The following is a 19,100-nucleotide window of genomic DNA, read 5'->3' on the forward strand; positions in this document are numbered from 1 at the left end:
GAAAAGAGGGTGAGAGGACAAGGAGAAAATGAAGAAAGTGAAGGAGCTATAGGAAAGAAGGTAAGTAGGGAGATCAAAAGCTCCCCAGTAATAAAAAAAATACAAAATTGGCGAAAAGTCAAATGACTTTAGTCATGAGTGTCAGCAAAAGAAAAAGGGGATTCTTGATGGAAGGGAGTGGAACGAGAGAGCAGAGGCCAACCAGAAGCACACCTCAGAGAACTAGAAGGTAATAAAACACCTAAGAGAGAAAAAGTGACAGAGAATGAATAGAGAAAACCAAAACTAACAAATAATGTTCAGACTTGCCAACAAGAAAATGAACAATGAAATGATGACAGGACATAAACACGAGAATAAGGAAACAATGGACATCTTGATTCATTAGTCCAGGGATAACTGGGAACCTGCAAGGAGTGAATTTGAGATTTAGAGTTCCATAGAAACCAGATCAAGTTCCCTAACTTCTCCCTTGTGGGTGTGTATAAACTTTCTCAGATCTGCCGGGTTATCAAAGGTGGTTTGTTTTGTCCTTTAAGAAACAATAATATGTTAGGCCGTATTGAGCATTGATGGATCTTAGGTCTGGCCGTAAGTCCAAAAATTATTTCCTTCAAGTGACTGTTGTCCTGGCTACTTCTTGGCTGAAGAAGATCTTATGTCCAGACCATGGCATTTGTTTACATTGTTTAACAGCTGATAGTACTTTCATTAGGTCAGAGTATTGTAGAAAATAATTCTTCTTGGTCTGGTAGACGTAGAAGCTAGTAACAAAGCAATACGATGTGCCCTTTGGATATTAAGTTCAATGGATGTTTATAAACTGACAATCTTTGGAATGTGAAGCTTTAGAAACGTAATCATATTAGGCCCTACAGAACCTTCCAGAATGACACAGATGCGCAGATTCTTGAGTCTATTGCTGTTTGGTAAATTTTCTATTTGTTTTTAGGTCTCGCCTGGCGTTAGCAGTGCGCATGTGCTGCTCTTGCCATGCGAGGGCTTTTTGGAATCAATACGATTCCAGAAGTCGTGTGTCCGCTCCGCCTGCAATTTTCATTGGCGTGCGTCAGTTTTCGTCACTAATTATGCTGAACATACTTTGTTGATTGCACCGGAGGGTTTTTTTCCCTCCTGGTTGCCACCCTGTCCTCTTTAGGCCACGCCCACCGGGATTGGATCTTTTACTTGTGGCAGGAGACAGTGCTCTTAATTAGCCGCTAGGCACTTTTTTTTTGCATTATCGCGTTTATCTTTAACTATGGCTGACGCGCCTTTAATTTCTCTGGCGCGGCTTGTTTCTTTATTTCTTTGCCATTCAGCTCCAAGCGTGAGCGAAATGCTTTCACTTTTGCGCTCTCTGAAGCTTCCCCAGCAGTCCACTGGTGAAACACTCCTCCGGACACCATGCTTCATTTTTTTCATGGCTCGTGTTTTGTTTGCCTAATTTAATCGTTTTCTGATGTATATCTGATCAGTGTTTCTCATGTCTGCTGTCTCATGCATTTAATTACGGTGTGTTGCGCGTCTCTTTATCTGTGTGTCTATTCTGACTTCTGTTTATATCTTCAGTCTGTCTCACCTATGATCTATCCTTTTGTCCACTTTTACTCCCCTCTACCACTGGTTGCTTGCCACCCTCTGTCCTTTTCTACACTGTTACTCCCCTCTGCCACTGGTTCCCTATCACGCCTTGTCCTTTTCTCCGGACTTCGCTACTCGTCTCTTCAGCCTGCCTTGCAGTGTCCAGCCTGGGTGGATGACCCCCGCCCCCCCCAACGTGAACTAGCACCGAAGTCATGAAGCACCGCTTTGTCTTCCATCGTACAGTGGGGTTTCTTTAGGGTGGAGACGGGGGGAGTCCGTAAAACAAATTACACAGAAACACCCTCCCCAACAGCCTCCCCCCCTCCACACACACACACTACCCTATTCTCGGACACTTCAAGCTCCCAGAGGTGGGGAGCTGCCCCCTGTGGTGCTTCCTGTGCTCTTCCTACACCCCTCCCCCGCACCAGCCCAGCACACCCACACACACCTTCTCTTCGTCCATCCCTGGAAGACAAGGATCCAACTCCGCAAAAGGACAGACGTGAGCAGTGGGAGGTGGATGTGAGAAGTCTGGAGGGCAGAGAGGAGGTAAACGAAGAGAGAGGGAGTAAAGCGAGAGTACGAGAGGAGGACAGTCATGACTGTGGTGCGTTGTAACGAATTCTACCCACGTGTCAATGTGGAGTGTACGTGTAGAGTACCTTTATTGTCAGTCTACGCTACATTGTAGCCATCGATGGAAAAGAACCCGCACTTCCATCAGCCCGGGGGGGGTTGCGAATGCTAGGCAGCAAAGGCGCACAGGAGGTGGCGTGTCCAGTAGTAGCGGTAAGGGTAAGAGTACAGTACTGGGGAAAGTGGATGAGAGTGCAGTGTGGGGCACAGCTGGTGATAGTTCAGTGTTGGGCACAGCGGGTGATAGTTCAGTGTGGCGCACAGCGGGTGAGAGTGCGGTATTGGGTACAGTGAGTGAGAGTGCAGTGTAGGGCACAGCGGGTGAGAGTGCAGTGTGGGGCACATCGGGAAATAGTTCCGTGTGGAGCATGGGGGTGATAGTTTAGTGTGGGCCACATCGTGTGATAATTCAGTGTAGGGCACATCGGGTGAGAGTTCAGTGTGGAGCACAGCGGGTGAGAGTTCAGTGTGGAGCACAGCGGGTGAGAGTGCGGTATTGGGCACAGCAGGTGAGAGTGCGGTATTGGGCACAGCGGGTGAGAGTGCAGTGTGTTGCACAGCGGATGAGAGTGCAGTGTGGTGGCACAGCGGTGAGGGTGCGGTATTGGGCACAGCGGAAGAGAGTGCAGTGTTGGGCACAGCGTGTCAGAGTGCGGTATTGGGCACAGCAGATGAGAGTGCAGTGTGGAGTACAGCGGGTGATTGCTGTCTTTTTAAAATCACTCATCTACTCAAACTGCATTATGTCGCTGACGTATAGGTGCAGGTATGTTGCATTGATCTTCGTGTATGCCCAAAGCTTCTTTACAACAGTCTGCATTAGGAGTAGAGGAGGCAAAAGCTTTGGACAAATGTGGAGTTTCCATTGGTGTAAATGAAACAGTTGGCTGGTGGAAAGAAATGACTCCTCCAGGGAATTCAACTTGACCGCCCACCTTTGAATCAGCCGGATGGCGTGGTAGGAGTCTATCTCAGGAGTCCCAAAAACTGAGGCCAAATTGGAGTAGCATTTATGCGTAAATCATGCAAAAAGAAATTGAAGTGTTCAAAGTAAATATCCCATGTTAGAAATAAGTATGCAGAAGGTTCATGTGGTGGTTAAGGTTAAAGATGAGTAGGGTCTTTTATAAGAGGCAGACTGAGAAGAAGCCAGTTACAAGAAAGAATGAAGCACAAAGTCAGGAACGTCTCATTGTCTGCATTAATATGTAAATAAGCAATGTATTTCCGTGCCCTTCTGATAGTGTAACATTGTGGTCTTTATTTTTATGAATTGTCCAGTTTTTTTGTCATCCAAATCTGGTCACTGGTAGTTTAGTGCGTAAAAGTGCCTCAGCCGAACGTCTACAAATTTACCCCGCTGCTTCCTGATGGTTCTGACACCATGGGGTGATGCGTGTCTGGAAAGCCATTCCTCTAATAAAGAGTTTCCTCAGCACCTCGGGAGAAGCGCTACCAAGCGGCCATCTTGTCTTGCTGCCGCATGCCGATACGAGCTTGGCTTTATACAATATCTCTCTCTCTGAGCACTCCTAATCCAACAGACCTTACCTGTAAAATGCATGTGGTTCCGGAACCATACTGGGGGTATTATTCTTACACATGTGGATCGTTGAGCTTAATAATTTGATTAACAGTGCCATTAGTTATATAGGTGCAAGAGGGAGTGCAGCATAGGGAACACTGCTTGAGCTGATGCCAAATAACATAATATCGTCAATATTTTTCACTGCTAACGGTGAGAGTAAATATCACTTCATTGCACAATACCTACTAAGTGATTAATTTTGGCATGTTGACGACCTGATATGAACTCTGTCTTTTAGCATAGTCTGGAGACTCTATTAATCAGTATCTTTGGACTCTTGTAAGGACTACTCATGTTGATGAGTCTTGCAGAGAGAAAAATGCAATACAACATGTAAAGTGGTCCACAGACTGGGGTGTCGGTCTTTCACCATATGTAATGTAGTAAGAAGGGTGAGAATGCCATGTGAATTTTGTTACTATTACTCCAAACCTCTCACTGTGAGAAAAAAACATATTTGCTAGTTGGAGTGTGCAAGTGCAAAGCAAAGTTATGTTGTTCTTGGCTTTCCTATGACTCCCCTAAGCCACCGCAGCTGATCCAAGCAAAGAGAATTCAGGACCATAGACAGCATAAAAGTATACATGTGTAATTGCAAAAAACAGAGCTTTCAACTTCAGGGTTATCAGTGACATTATAGACAGCTCAAGCTTCACACTTGTTGTCATTGTCAATCTGATCATTGGATGTCACCTTGAAAACAAAACCTGTTATTGACAGCTGCCTATTGATATATCTTTTATATGTTATATAGTTAGTGTGAAGCTTTGTTTACATATCTTCTGAAACTCAGATCAGCATTTACAGGGCGAGTTTTAACCAACTGCACATAGGAGAGGAAATCAATCTTAATTTGTTATCCATACAAACATTATTCCTTTAGCGCTTTGGTTATTGATCTTAGTAAATATTACCTGCTGGAGATTAAAAGGTCCTGGTCGAAAGACCACTTATAAAATGGATCCTGATCTGTTATCATGTCTCAAGATCCCTAATCACTTGATGCAAGATGGGAGAGTAACCCCTAAATTAGATAGCAGGCTAGAGATTCACCCAGCACACAGTCACAAACTGACAATCCGGTTCACGTTTGTATCTCTTGTCTACAACCTCATCTCCCAGGAACATGAAACCTCACCGAGAACATTGGTGAATCACCAATCTGAGAAAATGTCTAGTGGTTAAGGACAGTGAAGCTGGTGTTAGTTAATATTATGTGCACAGATTCAGTATGGTTCTTTGGCCTATAGTGCAGCCCTCCAGAGATCCAGAAAGGGAACCATAGTCGCATAGGTGAATCTTTTGATTGTTCTAAGCCAATCCATATCTTTGAGAAGATTAAACCAGAATAGTAAGAGTAGATGGATGAATCTGCCTATACACAAGCAATTTACACTAAGGGCGTTAGTAATCTTGCAGCTGTGCCTCTGCTCCTCTCCACTCATCTAAGACACAGCCCAAGACCCCTCAATCAGTACACACATGCTGATCCACCACTATCTTCAGTCCAGCCATCTCTGCAGCCAATGAAGCAACATCACCTTGAGGATCATGGCAGGTCACTCAAGTAATCCTCCACTTCGGCCACTACTTAGATTTATTTATGAAGCAGGGATAGTCAAAAGCTTCACATGAATATTCCCAGGCAATCCTCTCTTTCTGAGGTATGTTTAGAAGAAAATTGATTCAAAAATATTTTTACACAATGAAGATTTGTAGTGGTCAGCATAGTGAATGCTGCTTAGATTTGATAGTGTACTGAATGGACAAATTGAATGACAGAATAGAACCAAATTGATCAAGTAAAAACAAATACAGGACCTGTCCCGTTCATGAAAGTTAAGAAAATAATTTTTGAAACTCTAGGCAAAATGTCCTTAAGTATTTTAAATTACATATATATTTCCCAGCAAGGTGAAAGAAAAAAATAGGATCGTTACAAAAGTAAAAATATTAAATGAAACTGTAGCATTTTTTATGAGAAAAATAGGTTGATTTTTTTTTAAAAAGATTGTGTTCTGGTAATGGTAGTGATTCTCAATGTCCATGGTCATAAGTGTTTTATTCCCCAAGTGAATTGAATACCCTCTAAAAAGAGCACTGAAGCACTTACTATCATTAAAATATAATTGAAGAACAAACTAAACAAACATTTTACAGAGCATTTTAAAGGGCACTGAATATAAGGTAATGCGTCAAGCCATCAAAAGACTAGGACTAGACCCCACTATCACTTTCATTGTTGTATTATTATTTAATAGCAAAATAATTTTTGACAAATATTTTGAATGGCTGGTTTAGACCCAGAATTTTATTCTCATGTGCTACTGATTTCCCCAAAAACTTTGATAGTGTTTTTGTCCCAATTACTAACAAGCAACTAAACAAGGTTGGTCATAATCACTCACTCACTCACTCAATCAATCAATCAATCAATCAATCAATCACTCAGGCTTAGTAAAGCATAACTACTCACCCATGAGGGTCTCAAGACATAATACAATGCTTGTTCTAATAACTCCAAAGCATGTGCATTATGGAATCAGAGAAGATAATATCACACTGTTCAGCAATATGTATCAGTTATAGATGAGACAAAGGTCCCCCTACTTGCTAATCATGTGTATAAGACATTCTAATTCTATGGAGATATGCATGAAGTTACTGTTTAGATTGGAGAAGAGGCAGAAAATCTATTTGGGTTGAACGAAAATTAGGTCATAAGGTTTATAGGTATACATATATTGACACGGATCTCCATTTATCTCCTCTGTTAGGACATATGGAAATATACACAAATAATCCTCTTTACCAAAATTGCCTACTGTATTTCACTGACTTTTCTACCAAGGTCATATTTTTGTTTTGGAAAAAGATGTGACTTTTATTAATTACATTAACTCACAATAGTTCAATCAAAAACTAATGCTAACATGACTACAACTAACTATAGGCAGGGTTTTATTAAAAATATAAATGTTATGGTCTATTCACAAAGATGAATTTAGTTGCAACTGGAAACCTATGTTTATGTGCAAATTAACCTTTTTGCACGTACCAGAAATTCCCAATGGGATTCTAGACAAGGATAAACCCATTTACAGGGGCATAGATCTCCACAAGTGAGTAATGTCCATACACATAAATCTGACTTAAGTGGTAGGAAGTGGGTATTCCAAGTCATGGTTTGCCATGGAAGTTTGTGAGCACCCACAGACATGCACATTTGTAGGCATTTGCAAACTCCTCTCCCTCCTACTTCTACCCTGGAAAGAATCATAAATTTACTTCAGAACAGGACTAACACAACTCTGGGTGGGGAATGGATCATTTTGTCGTGGACTGGGCCTTGAGTAGATTTGAAAGCTATCCTTCTTAATTGCTAGGGGTAAGGGTGACTCCTCCCAGTAGTGGTGTCACCCTGAGCTTAGATATACACTTGAGTGGTGCCATGTGTCTCCTTAAGACGATCCGAATTATTAGGAAAAAAACACAAGGGTAAAAAACCTTGTTTGCAATCTTATAGTTCTTGATTGAAGATGAAGAGTAATGTATTAGTAATAGTTACTAAGCAGGGCACAGAATACAACCCTGATATCAAGGAAGGTGAAAGAGCCAAACAAAAATTCCAGGAGAAAATCCAAAGAGAAATTCCGCTGCAAAGAAGTAAAAATCAAGGATGCAATGAAAAATACGAGAACAAATGCATTATGATGCATCCTTCCTTCGTAAATGCCTCCTACATATATGATTCAAATAGGAACTGATATCACAAGAAAAGTCTCAACTTCAACTTGGACTGGGAACCTCAGTGAGGTGTCTGCATGAAAGGGGCGTGCAGTGGGTGTTGCTGTGGGGATTCCACCGCAACAACGATTGCTTTTTGACACTGTCCTAGATTGACAAGGATCTGTAAATCTGAGACAGCGCCAAGTACTAATGCCACTGAAAAGCAGGCATTAGAGTGGCGCAACAAGAAGAAATACTTTTATTTCTTCTTGTTTTTTGTTCTTTCTATGTGTGCTGCATTCTGCAGCACACATAGAAGGAGCAAATTATCTTTAATGAATGTATATGTGCAGGAAGGTGTCCCTTCCTGCACATAAACAAGCATCCCTGCAATGCAGGTACCTTTGCACCATGGCGCAAGGGTGTCTGTGTTGATGCTAGGCAGCTTTTTTAGCGCCGGTGCAAGGGAAAACACAGAGGTGTGCCGTATTCTTGTGAATATGACGCATCCCTGCGTTTTTTAAATGATGCAGCACTGCTAAATTGCTTGCAACTCTGCGCTGCGCTGCTTCATTTCTTTGTGAATATGCCCCAAAGTGTTTTACCTTGTTGGAGTAATCAGTTCATTTCTTTGATTTCATATTAATAGCTGTCCTGGTACAAAATGTGCACCTAGTGGAGATTGTGTAAATGGGGCCTTTCATTAAAGACATTCAAGTCTGTTGAAGCTATCTCTGGGCATTTGGAGGCCTTTTTCATGGTATTCTTTAACACACGCTGGAGTTACATGTGTTGGTGGTCTCTAAAGTTCTGGGGTTCTGAATATGTTTGCTAGAATTAGGATATTGACGTCCCTGTTGGTCAGTTCCTGGTTTATGGGCTTCTGATCTCTGCAGTCCACTTAACATAGGGCTATGGCATGCTAGACCTGACCTTTATGTCCCTGGGAACTGGAAAGAGCTGTCGCACTTTTATACCAGTGAATGTTGACAATGAAGATTCCCATGCTGGATTTTATATCTATAGGTGGTAGATGTTTGATAAGGGAACACACATTACGGAGGAAGACTAGAGGAAGGTGTTTGTTCATCCTGTTTGTTGCAGTTTAAAATCACACAAATCAACTACCGTTCTCCCACCTTCCTGTCGCGTGCTCGTCTATCCAGGATATTTCTTTCATTCAGGGATCTGCCCCAATGGTACTATCAAGAATGCTACTTTCTTCATGATGTTGTGAATGCGCCTTAGTCTGAGTCTTTCTGGATGCAGTTAGTGGTAGTGTATCCACTTTCATAGGTAGGATGAATTTGTATTGACCTGTGATGTGCCTACTTGAGTTTCTGAATGACCCAAAAGCTAAATTTAAAGAGCCTAAACTTGGTGTTCTTCCTGGTGAAACACAGAATTGCCATGATATGGAAATTGATGTCAGCCAATACGATCGCTGAATAGACTGGGGATTTCTGCAGGTGAGTCACTGTCAAAAAAATGGCACTGAGAACAGTGGGAGGTTCCCCAGAATTCAGAGTCTCAGAGATGTGGGAGATCATGCCTCTTGAATACTGCATATATGATGTACCCCTTTAATGGATTGGTAAACCATATGGTTTGAGGGTAGATGGGCTAGGACTTTCAATCCACATGTTTGAAGTATAAGCCTCAAAGGAGTGAGGGAATTGGGACCTTAATTACATGCAATGTAGATTGGTGCAACTAAATATTTATTCTTACTCCTAAGAAAAGAAAACAGAAGCACTGATTGCGCTGAGGAAGCTTGTGCTACTAGAAGCCTCATGTGCATAAGCTCCCAGACAGGTCACCTAGGGAGTCATGGCTCCCACTGAGGAAGTAAAAAACAACTCCTTGGCAGCCCCTCCCAAGAACCCCGAAGGCAGCTCTTGCCTGTTTCTTAGATGTGCTTTGTAAGATTAAGCAGAGAACTTCATTATCCCCTTCTCTGTCAATTTGCCCATTTGGCAGTAGCAAATGTCGAACAGGAAAATCTAAATCAGGACTTACCATTATGGCAATGATTCAAATACTAATACCAAATATGAAAGGGCTGTGTACGGTGACAATAGTTCAAATGGTGACATAGTTAAGAGATAAATAATGTTAAAGACCAAAACCAAGTTTAAATGAAAACAGTAAATCTTAATTTCACAGCACACATAGTATAAAAAACATAATGTATAAATAAAATGAAAACAGTAATAATTTCAAGTGATTGTGGAAAAACATAAAAATAATTTACATCAATGGAAGAAGGTAATATCTTAGAAATAGTGAGAAAACAATTACTGTGGACTTTTATGGAACTGCTATTGAGACCAAGGACCCAGATGAGGCTGATCCTCTAGTGCATGTGTATGGGCACATCAAGTGACAAGGCAAGTCTGAGATAGTACTTTTGCAATTAGAGTTCCAGATAAAACAAATATAAGTCCAGTGACTTAAGACTGAAGACTGTGTCCGACCAGAATTTTAACGGTCTGGATAAGCTGAGTGGGAACACTCAGTGATAACAATAAACACAAAGGCCAAATGGTGAGTTACAAGAAGCCTTGTGACAGCTGATGCAAGATACAAGGTTACCAGAAGTTTTTGGGGTTTTCCTTTTGTGAGTTTCATCTTTAGTATGTTTGTGCTGGCCACACTGATGATTTTGACGAGCTGGATCTCACCAGGGTTCCACAAACATGAATTGTTTTTCATATATCTTCTCACTAGAGAGATTGGGTGTTCCAAATTTCCATTGGTCAGACCACTGCTCTTGCTTATCCATATCGCTAGGTATCTCCCACACTCTCAGCACACAACCACCCACCTGAGATACTTGACTGATCTGTCTCATCCCTTAATTAACTGGTTCATGTAGAAAACTACCAAAATGCTGAATAATCCCAAGATGGATCTTTGCTCTTTGTCTATACAGTCTGCTCTTTATAATTGCTCTGATAAATCACCTGAACATTACTCAAATGCATTGGTATGTTCCCATCTGTCTCTTATTCTTGGATTGTACTATGTTTTATCATGCACTTTTTTATGATGCTCTTGCCTGTTGTGTTACCCAGCACTCCTACATACCTCAAGCTCACCAAACTAACACAACTCTGGGTGGGGAATGGATCATCTTGTCGTGGACTGGACCTTGAGTAGATTTGTTAGCTATCCTTCTTAATTGCTAAGGGTAAAGGTGACTCCTCCCAGTAGTGGTGTCACCCTGAGCTTAGATATACACTTGAGTGGTGCCATGTGTCTCCTTAAGACGATCCCAATTATTAGGAAAAAAACACAAGGGTAAAAAACCTTGTTTGCAATCTTATAGTTCTTGATTGAAGATGAAGAGTAATGTATTAGTAATAGTTACTAAGCAGGGCACAGAATACAACCCTGATATCAAGGAAGGTGAAAGAGCCAAACAAAAATTCCAGGAGAAAATCCAAAGAGAAATTCCGCTGCAAAGAAGTAAAAATCAAGGATGCAATGAAAAATACGAGAACAAATGCATTATGATGCATCCTTCCCTCGTAAATGCCTCCTACATATTTGATTCAAATAGGAACTGATATCACAAGAAAAGTCTCAACTTCAACTTGGACTGGGAACCTCAGTCAGGTATCTGCATGAAAGGGGCGTGCAGTAGGTGTTGCTGTGGGGATTCCACCGCAACACCGATTGCTTTTTGACACTGTCCTAGATTGACAAGAACTAATGCCACTGAAAAGCAGGCATTAGAGTGGCGCAACAAGAAGAAATACTTTTATTTCTTCTTGTTTTTTGTTCTTTCTATGTGTGCTGCATTCTGCAGCACACATAGAAGGAGCAAATTATCTTTAATGAATGTATATGTGCAGGAAGGTGTCCCTTCCTGCACATAAACAAGCATCCCTGCAATGCAGGTACCTTTGCACCATGGCGCAAGGGTGTCTGTGTTGATGCTAGGCAGCTTTTTTAGCGCCGGTGCAAGGGAAAACACAGAGGTGTGCTGTATTCTTGTGAATATGACGCATCCCTGCGTTTTTTAAATGATGCAGCACTGCTAAATTGCTTGCAACTCTGCGCTGCGCTGCTTCATTTCTTTGTGAATATGCCCCAAAGTGTTTTACCTTGTTGGAGTAATCAGTTCATTTCTTTGATTTCATATTAATAGCTGTCCTGTCCTGGTACAAAATGTGCACCTAGTGGAGATTGTGTAAATGGGGCCTTTCATTAAAGACATTCAAGTCTGTTGAAGCTATCTCTGGGCATTTGGAGGCCTTTTTCGTGGTATTCTTTAACACACGCTGGAGTTACATGTGTTGGTGGTCTCTAAAGTTCTGGGGTTCTGAATATGTTTGCTAGAATTAGGATATTGACGTCCCTGTTGGTCAGTTCCTGGCTTATGGGCTTCTGATCTCTGCAGTCCACTTAACATAGGGCTATGGCATGCTAGACCTGACCTTTATGTCCCTGGGAACTGGAAAGAGCTGTCGCACTTTGATACCAGTGAATGTTGACAATGAAGATTCCCATGCTGGATTTTATATCTATAGGTGGTAGATGTTTGATAAGGGAACACACATTACGGAGGAAGACTAGAGGAAGGTGTTTGTTCATCCTGTTTGTTGCAGTTTAAAGTCACACAAATCAACTACCGTTCTCACACCTTCCTGTCGCGTGCTCGTCTATCCAGGATATTTCTTTAATTCAGGGATCTGCCCCAATGGTACTGTCAAGAATGCTACTTTCTTCACGATGTTGTGAATGCGCCTTAGTCTGAGTCTTTCTGGATGCAGTTAGTGGTAGTGTCTCCACTTTCATAGGTAGGATGAATTTGTATTGACCTGTGATGTGCCTACTTGAGTTTCTGAGTGACCCAAAAGCTAAATTCAAAGAGCCTAAACTTGGTGTTCTTCCTGGTGAAACACAGAATTGCCATGATATGGAAATTGATGTCAGCCAATATGATCGCTGAATAGACTGGGGATTTCTGCAGGTGAGTCACTGTCAAAAGAATGAGAACAGTGGGTGGTTCCCCAGAATTCAGAGTCTCAGAGATGTGGGAGATCATGCCTCTCGAATACTGCATATATGATGTACCCCTTTAATGGATTGGTAAACCATATGGTTTGAGGGTAGATGGGCTAGTACTTTCAATCCACATGTTTGAATTATAAGCCTCAAAGGAGTGAGGGAATTGGGACCTTAATTACATGCAATGTAGATTGGTGCAAATAAATATTTATTCTTACTCCTAAGAAAAGAAAACAGAAGCACTGATTGCACTGAGGAAGCTTGTGCTACTAGAAGCCTCGTGTGCATAAGCTCCCAGACAGGTCACCTAGGGAGTCATGGCTCCCACTGAGGAAGTAAAAAACAACTCCTTGACAGCCCCTCCCAAGAACCCCGAAGGCAGCTCTTGCCTGTTTCTTAGATGTGCTTTGTAAGATTAAGCAGAGAACTTCATTATCCCCTTCTCTGTCAATTTGCCCATTTGGCAGTAGCAAATGTCGAACAGGAAAATCTAAATCAGGACTTACCATTATGGCAATGATTCAAATACTAATACCAAATATGAAAGGGCTGTGTACGGTGACAATAGTTCAAATGGTGACATAGTTAAGAGATAAATAATGTTAAAGACCAAAACCAAGTTTAAATGAAAACAGTAAATCTTAATTTCACAGCACACATAGTATAAAAACATAATGTATAGATAAAATGAAAACAGTAATAATTTCAAGTGATTGTGGAAAAACATAAAAATAATTTACATCAATGGAAGAAGGTAATATCTTAGAAATAGTGAGAAAACAATTACTGTGGACTTTTATGGAACTGCTATTGAGACCAAGGACCCAGATGAGGCTGATCCTCTAGTGCATGTGTATGGGCACATCAAGTGACAAGGCAAGTCTGAGATAGATAGTACTTTTGCACTTAGATTTCCAGATAAAATAAATATAAGTCCAGTGACATAAGATTGAAGACTGAGTCCAACCAGAATTTTAACGGTCTGGAAAAGCTGAGTGGGAACACTTAGTGATAAGAATAAACACAAAGGCCAAATGGCGAGTTACAAGAAGCCTTGTTACCGCTGATGCAAGTTACAAGGTCACCAGATGTTGTTGGGGTTTTCCTTTTGTGAGTTTCCTCATTGTATGTTTGTGCTGGCTAAACTGATGATTTTGACGAGCTGGATCTCACCAGGGTTTCAAAAGCATGAATTGTTTTTCACATATCTTCTCACTGGAGAGATTGGGTTTTCCAAATTTCCGTTGGTCAGACCACTGCCCTTGCTTATCCATATCGCTAGGTATCTCCCACACTCTCAGCACACAACCACCCACCTGAGATACTTGACTGATCTGTCTCATCCCTTAATTAACTGGCCCATGTGGAAAACTACCAAAATGCTGAATAATCCCAAGATGCATCTTTTCTGTTTGTCTGTACAGTAGTAGATCCAGTACAGTCCACTCTTTATAATTGCTCTGATAAATCACCTGAACATCACTCAAATGCATTGGTATGTTCCCATCTGTCTCTTATTCTTGGATTGTACTATGTTTTATCATGCATTTTTTTATGATGCTCTTGCCTGTTGTGTTGGATGTATGTCATTACATCGCATAGTAATACCACGCATGGCATTACAAGGCGGGTATTACTACGCGATGTCAATGACATCGCATGCCATTACATCGCAAACTATTACCATGAATATGCCTTTACCATGCATGCCATTACAACGCAAAGGCATGCGTGGTAATGCTATATTTGTGGTTAGTTTGCAAGGTAAGTGACTACCCTACCCCTACACAACCCTCCCCCGCCCCAGTCCTCTCCCTACAATTACATTACACTACCCTACATGACCCCCCAACACTACCCTAAAACACAACACAAGCCCACTACACCACTACCCTAATCCCTAACGCGCTTCACTACTCAAACTCTACTACAGTACCCTACACCCTAAAACACTACTACACTACCCTAAACCCTAAAACACTACACTACGCAAACACTACTACATTACCCTAAACCCTAAAACACTACACTACCCTAAACCCTAAAACACTACACTACACAAACACTACCCTAAACCGTAAAACACTACACAAACACTACTACTCTACCCTAAACCCTAAAAAACTACACTATCCTTTACCCCTAAAATACTACACTACGCAAACACTACTACACTACCCTAAACCCTAAAACACTACACTACCCTAAACCCTACACTACACAAACACTACACTACCCTAAACCCTAAAACACTACACTACGCAAACACTACTACTCTACTCTAAACCCTAAAAAACGACACTACCCTTTACCCCTAAAATACTACACTACACAAACACTACTACACTACCCTAAACCCTAAAACACTACACTACCCTAAACCCTACACTACACAAACACTACACTACCCTAAACCCTAAAACACTACACTACACAAACACTACTACACTACCCTAAACCCTAAAACACTAAATCACTACACTACACAAACTCTACAACACTACCCTAAACCCTAAATCACTACAACACTACCCTAAACCCTAATACACTACATTACACTACAAAAAAACACACTAAAACGTTAAAAAAATGCACACAGAACACTACTTTTACACTACCCTAAACCCAAAAAATTAATCCCCACCCCAAGCGCAAACCCCCTCACCTCTCTCCTCTCCAGCGTCGCCGTCGTATCCGGCTTCCTCCTTCCTGCTTGCTTCACGTCGTTGTGAGGAAACAGCCTGAGTTTCCTCACAACGACTTGGATAGCCGTCACCGCCACATTACATCGCATGCATTGTAAAAGCGCATGCGATGTAATGGTATGCGTGGTTTTACCACGCGTTGTAACATCGCATGCGTTGTAACGCATGCGATGTAATAGCAATGGGTGGTAAAACCCGCGTTGTAGTGGCTGTTCCCCGTTGTGTTACCCAGCACTCCTACATACCTCAAGCTCACCCTTGTTGGATTTGCTCACAAGCCTACTGAGGCATAGTTTATGTTATAAAAAAACTACCTAGATAAATAAATAAAATATCAATGCAACTCTGGTAGAAGTTGCGAAAATTAGGGATTTGGATAAATGGTACTTTGCTATCAGTGCTTATTATGGTATAAATGAAGTAATGTTATCAAGCCATGGCTTGAATGGCTCTTGAAGGGTCACTGGAGCTCGTTGGTGTTAGATCTGTTAGCCTTAGGCTGGTTTTCCCCAAAACCTTTTGCCTTTCTCTCCCATTTTTGCTGATCTCGTTTTTGCGGGCCTTAGGACTATGCACACTTTACTGCTAACCACTGCCAAAGTGCATTTGCTCCCTCCTTAAAATATGGCAACATTGGCTTATCCCTATTGGCATATTTAATTTATTTGTAAGATCCTAGTACAGTGGCACTACATGATCCTAGGGCATGTAAATTAAATGCTATTGGTGGGTCTGTAGCACTGGTTGTGCCACCCACATACATAGCCCTTTAAACATGTCTCAGGCCTGCCACTGCAGCCTGTGTGTGCAGTTTTTAAACTGCCATGTCGACCTGGCAAAATAGACCTTTTGCCAGGCCCAAACCTTCCTTTTTAGTACATATAAGTCACCCCAAGTGTATGCGCTAGGCTGCCCAGTAAGCAGGGTGCAGTGTATTTAAAAAGTTGGACATGTACTTTTAAGTTTTACATGTCCTGGTAGTGGAAAACTCTACAATCGTTTTTCACTACTGTAAGGCCGACCCCTCCCATAGGATAACCTTGAAGTTACCTTATTGCATTTTATAAGCTGTGATTTCCAAAGGGGAGCAGGTAACCAGTTCATGTTTGGTGTCTTTTGAATTGTAATGAAAACGCATAACTTATGGTGAAGTCAGATTTTAGATTACAATTTTGAAAATGCCACTTATAGAAAGTTGGCATTTTTCTGCCTTAGCCAATTAGTTCCTGTAGCCTGTCTCTGGTCACATGACTGAGTGTAGCTGACTGTTGGGCTTTGTATATTCCTCCTAAACAGCCACACACAATAGAGAGCTTAGGTATGCCTAGATAGGCCATAACTGACAGGATAGGAGGGCAGAGTTGGACCCAGCCTGACTTACACTTGAATAGGCTGTGCCCTGCCTCCACACAAAGGGCTGCACAACCCCTGTAGTTAGTCTGGAACCAGGGCAGGGAAGGCAGGATGCCTGGGGACTTCAAAGAGAAACCTCTAGAAGCTTCTCACCCACTTCAAAGGCACAACTGGGTATAAATACTAGACCTCAGTCACCAACTCTTCAGTACAGTTCTGTACACAGTACATGAAGAAGGACTGCTGTGCTGCTGAAGAACTGCTACTCTGCTGGACTGCTGCCCTACTGGACTCCTGCCTTATGCAACTGCTGCCTTGATATGTCGACTTGCTGACTGCTGCCCTCATGCCTGGGTGAGAAAGACTGGATCTCATCTATTGAACCCAGAATCCCAGAGTGACTCCAAGGGCTAGTTGAGTGGCTTCCTGATCTGAAGCGTCAGGGACACAACAGGCTTCCAACAATCTTGCTCTTGTACCTGGACTGTGCCACCTGTGAGTCTACACTGCTAAGTGGTGCCACTCCAGTCATGGACCCTTAGAAGTGGGCCTAAGGTGTACTGCCATCTTCTCTGAACCCAGCAGAACCAACCAATCTCCTCTGCTGCAAGGCACAACCACGAGCAGAACGAACACATCACCATTACTGCATGGATCCTAACTGCTGTAAATACCTGTGTTGCATCGCAGCACGTCGTTGCATGGGACCCGCCGCTGCACGATGCATCCATGCCACAGGCCCTCACATCCCTCATCGACTGCAGCCTCAACAACGATGACGGACTCCGCATCGCTGTCTCAAGTTCCTTGAAATCGACACATCGCCTCGACAGTGCAAGCCCTCATCAACAACGCAGGTCCCCCACAGCAGCCTGGCTGCATCTCAGAACAAATGTAACGCTTTGGCTGCACAACACATCTTCGAGGATCCTCGCAACGCTCCGCAACCCAGGATTAAAGGTACTCTATTCAGCAGGCTTACTGGGTTCCTGTAGCCGGCCGTGCTCCATCGCAGTTGGCCTGAACTTGTGACTTTGTCCAGATACCAATAGTTGGCGCTTTACACCTTTTGGAGCTATTTTTACAAAAAACTGTAAAACTGAATATCTTTGGTTCTACTTATTTGGATATTTGTTATTTTAGACTTGTTTTATTTATTAAAAACTACTCTATTTTTCTAAATCTGTTGTGGACTCCTTTTGTGGTATGTTTTCACTGTGTTGCTGTTTGAAATGTTGCACAACCTCTTTACACATTGCCTCTGAGTTAAGCCTGTCTTCTCTGTGCCAAGCTACCAGAGGGTTGAGGACAGGTTAATTTAGTGTTTGCTTGTGACTTCACCCTGAGGAGAATTGTAGTTGCAGCTTGAGAAGTGTTTCACCCCACCCCCTCCCAACTAGTTCCCAATTTCTTACAGTTGGGTACTATAAGAGCAGTGTGGAACAGCAGGAAGTGCATCATCATCATCATGAGATCCGGAGGTAAGTTCATTTTGTGGTAATAGAATGTGTTACCCTATCACACAAACACCTCATGACCTGCTTACTGCTTATGTGTGGCTGTACACTTCCATTTCTACAGCACAGTAGATTGGAAGGAAATCTGACCACGTGGGAGACCAGATTGGTATACTGTCCATCGGTGTCCACATTTAGAATTTGTGGGGCTTATTTTTTTTTTGGGATAACATTTTATTGATTTTATCAGTTGCACATACAGGGTTACATTTGTAGCAGCAGCAACATAAAACACTTTTCTGAATAACATAGAATGAATTACACTCCTTGGTTCAATACTTCCTTAAGTTCTTTCCGTCGCATTGCCAAATCTACCAGTGGGGATGTACATAGGGACCCTCTGTATCTATTCCACGCTAGTGGGGCTTATTTTTTAACCCCTTGCAACACTTTTGCGCTGCCATTACATCACTTTTCCTGACGTAGCAGCGGCGTAAACATTGCGCCTTCCTGCGCCATATTTACAAATTGAAACATTTAGGCAGATGTGTTACTTTGTAAACCCCTGTGCTACATTATACCTGCGTCAGGCATAATGTATGCAGGGGGGGCGTTCCTCCGCAAGTATGCCTCTCAGAAGTGGCGCAGCGAAATCTATCCGATTTCACTGCAATACTTCTAGGATGCCACTGCGTCAAAACCTTATGCCTGCCTCATAGAAGGCGTAAGCGTGACGCAGTGCTATAGGAATAGGCCTCCCCTATGCATTGCTGGAGTTGCATCATGCTTGAGACACAACTCCAGCAATGCATGACTTTTGTGCCAACAAATACGTCAGGATTCCTGAGGCATCTGTCACTCCTGGCGACACGGAGTGCCGCACAGTAAACATGGGACATCCATGGTGTCGCAAGGAGGCCGCAGTAAAAAGTGTTGCATCGCTGTTTTGTCGCAGCGATGCAAAACTTTTCATAAATGAGGACCTCAGTCTTTTGTGGGCAACAGTGACAATGCCATGCATGC

Source organism: Triturus cristatus, chromosome 9 (assembly GCF_964204655.1).
Source record: "Triturus cristatus chromosome 9, aTriCri1.1, whole genome shotgun sequence".
Classification (NCBI taxonomy): Eukaryota; Metazoa; Chordata; class Amphibia; order Caudata; family Salamandridae; genus Triturus; species Triturus cristatus.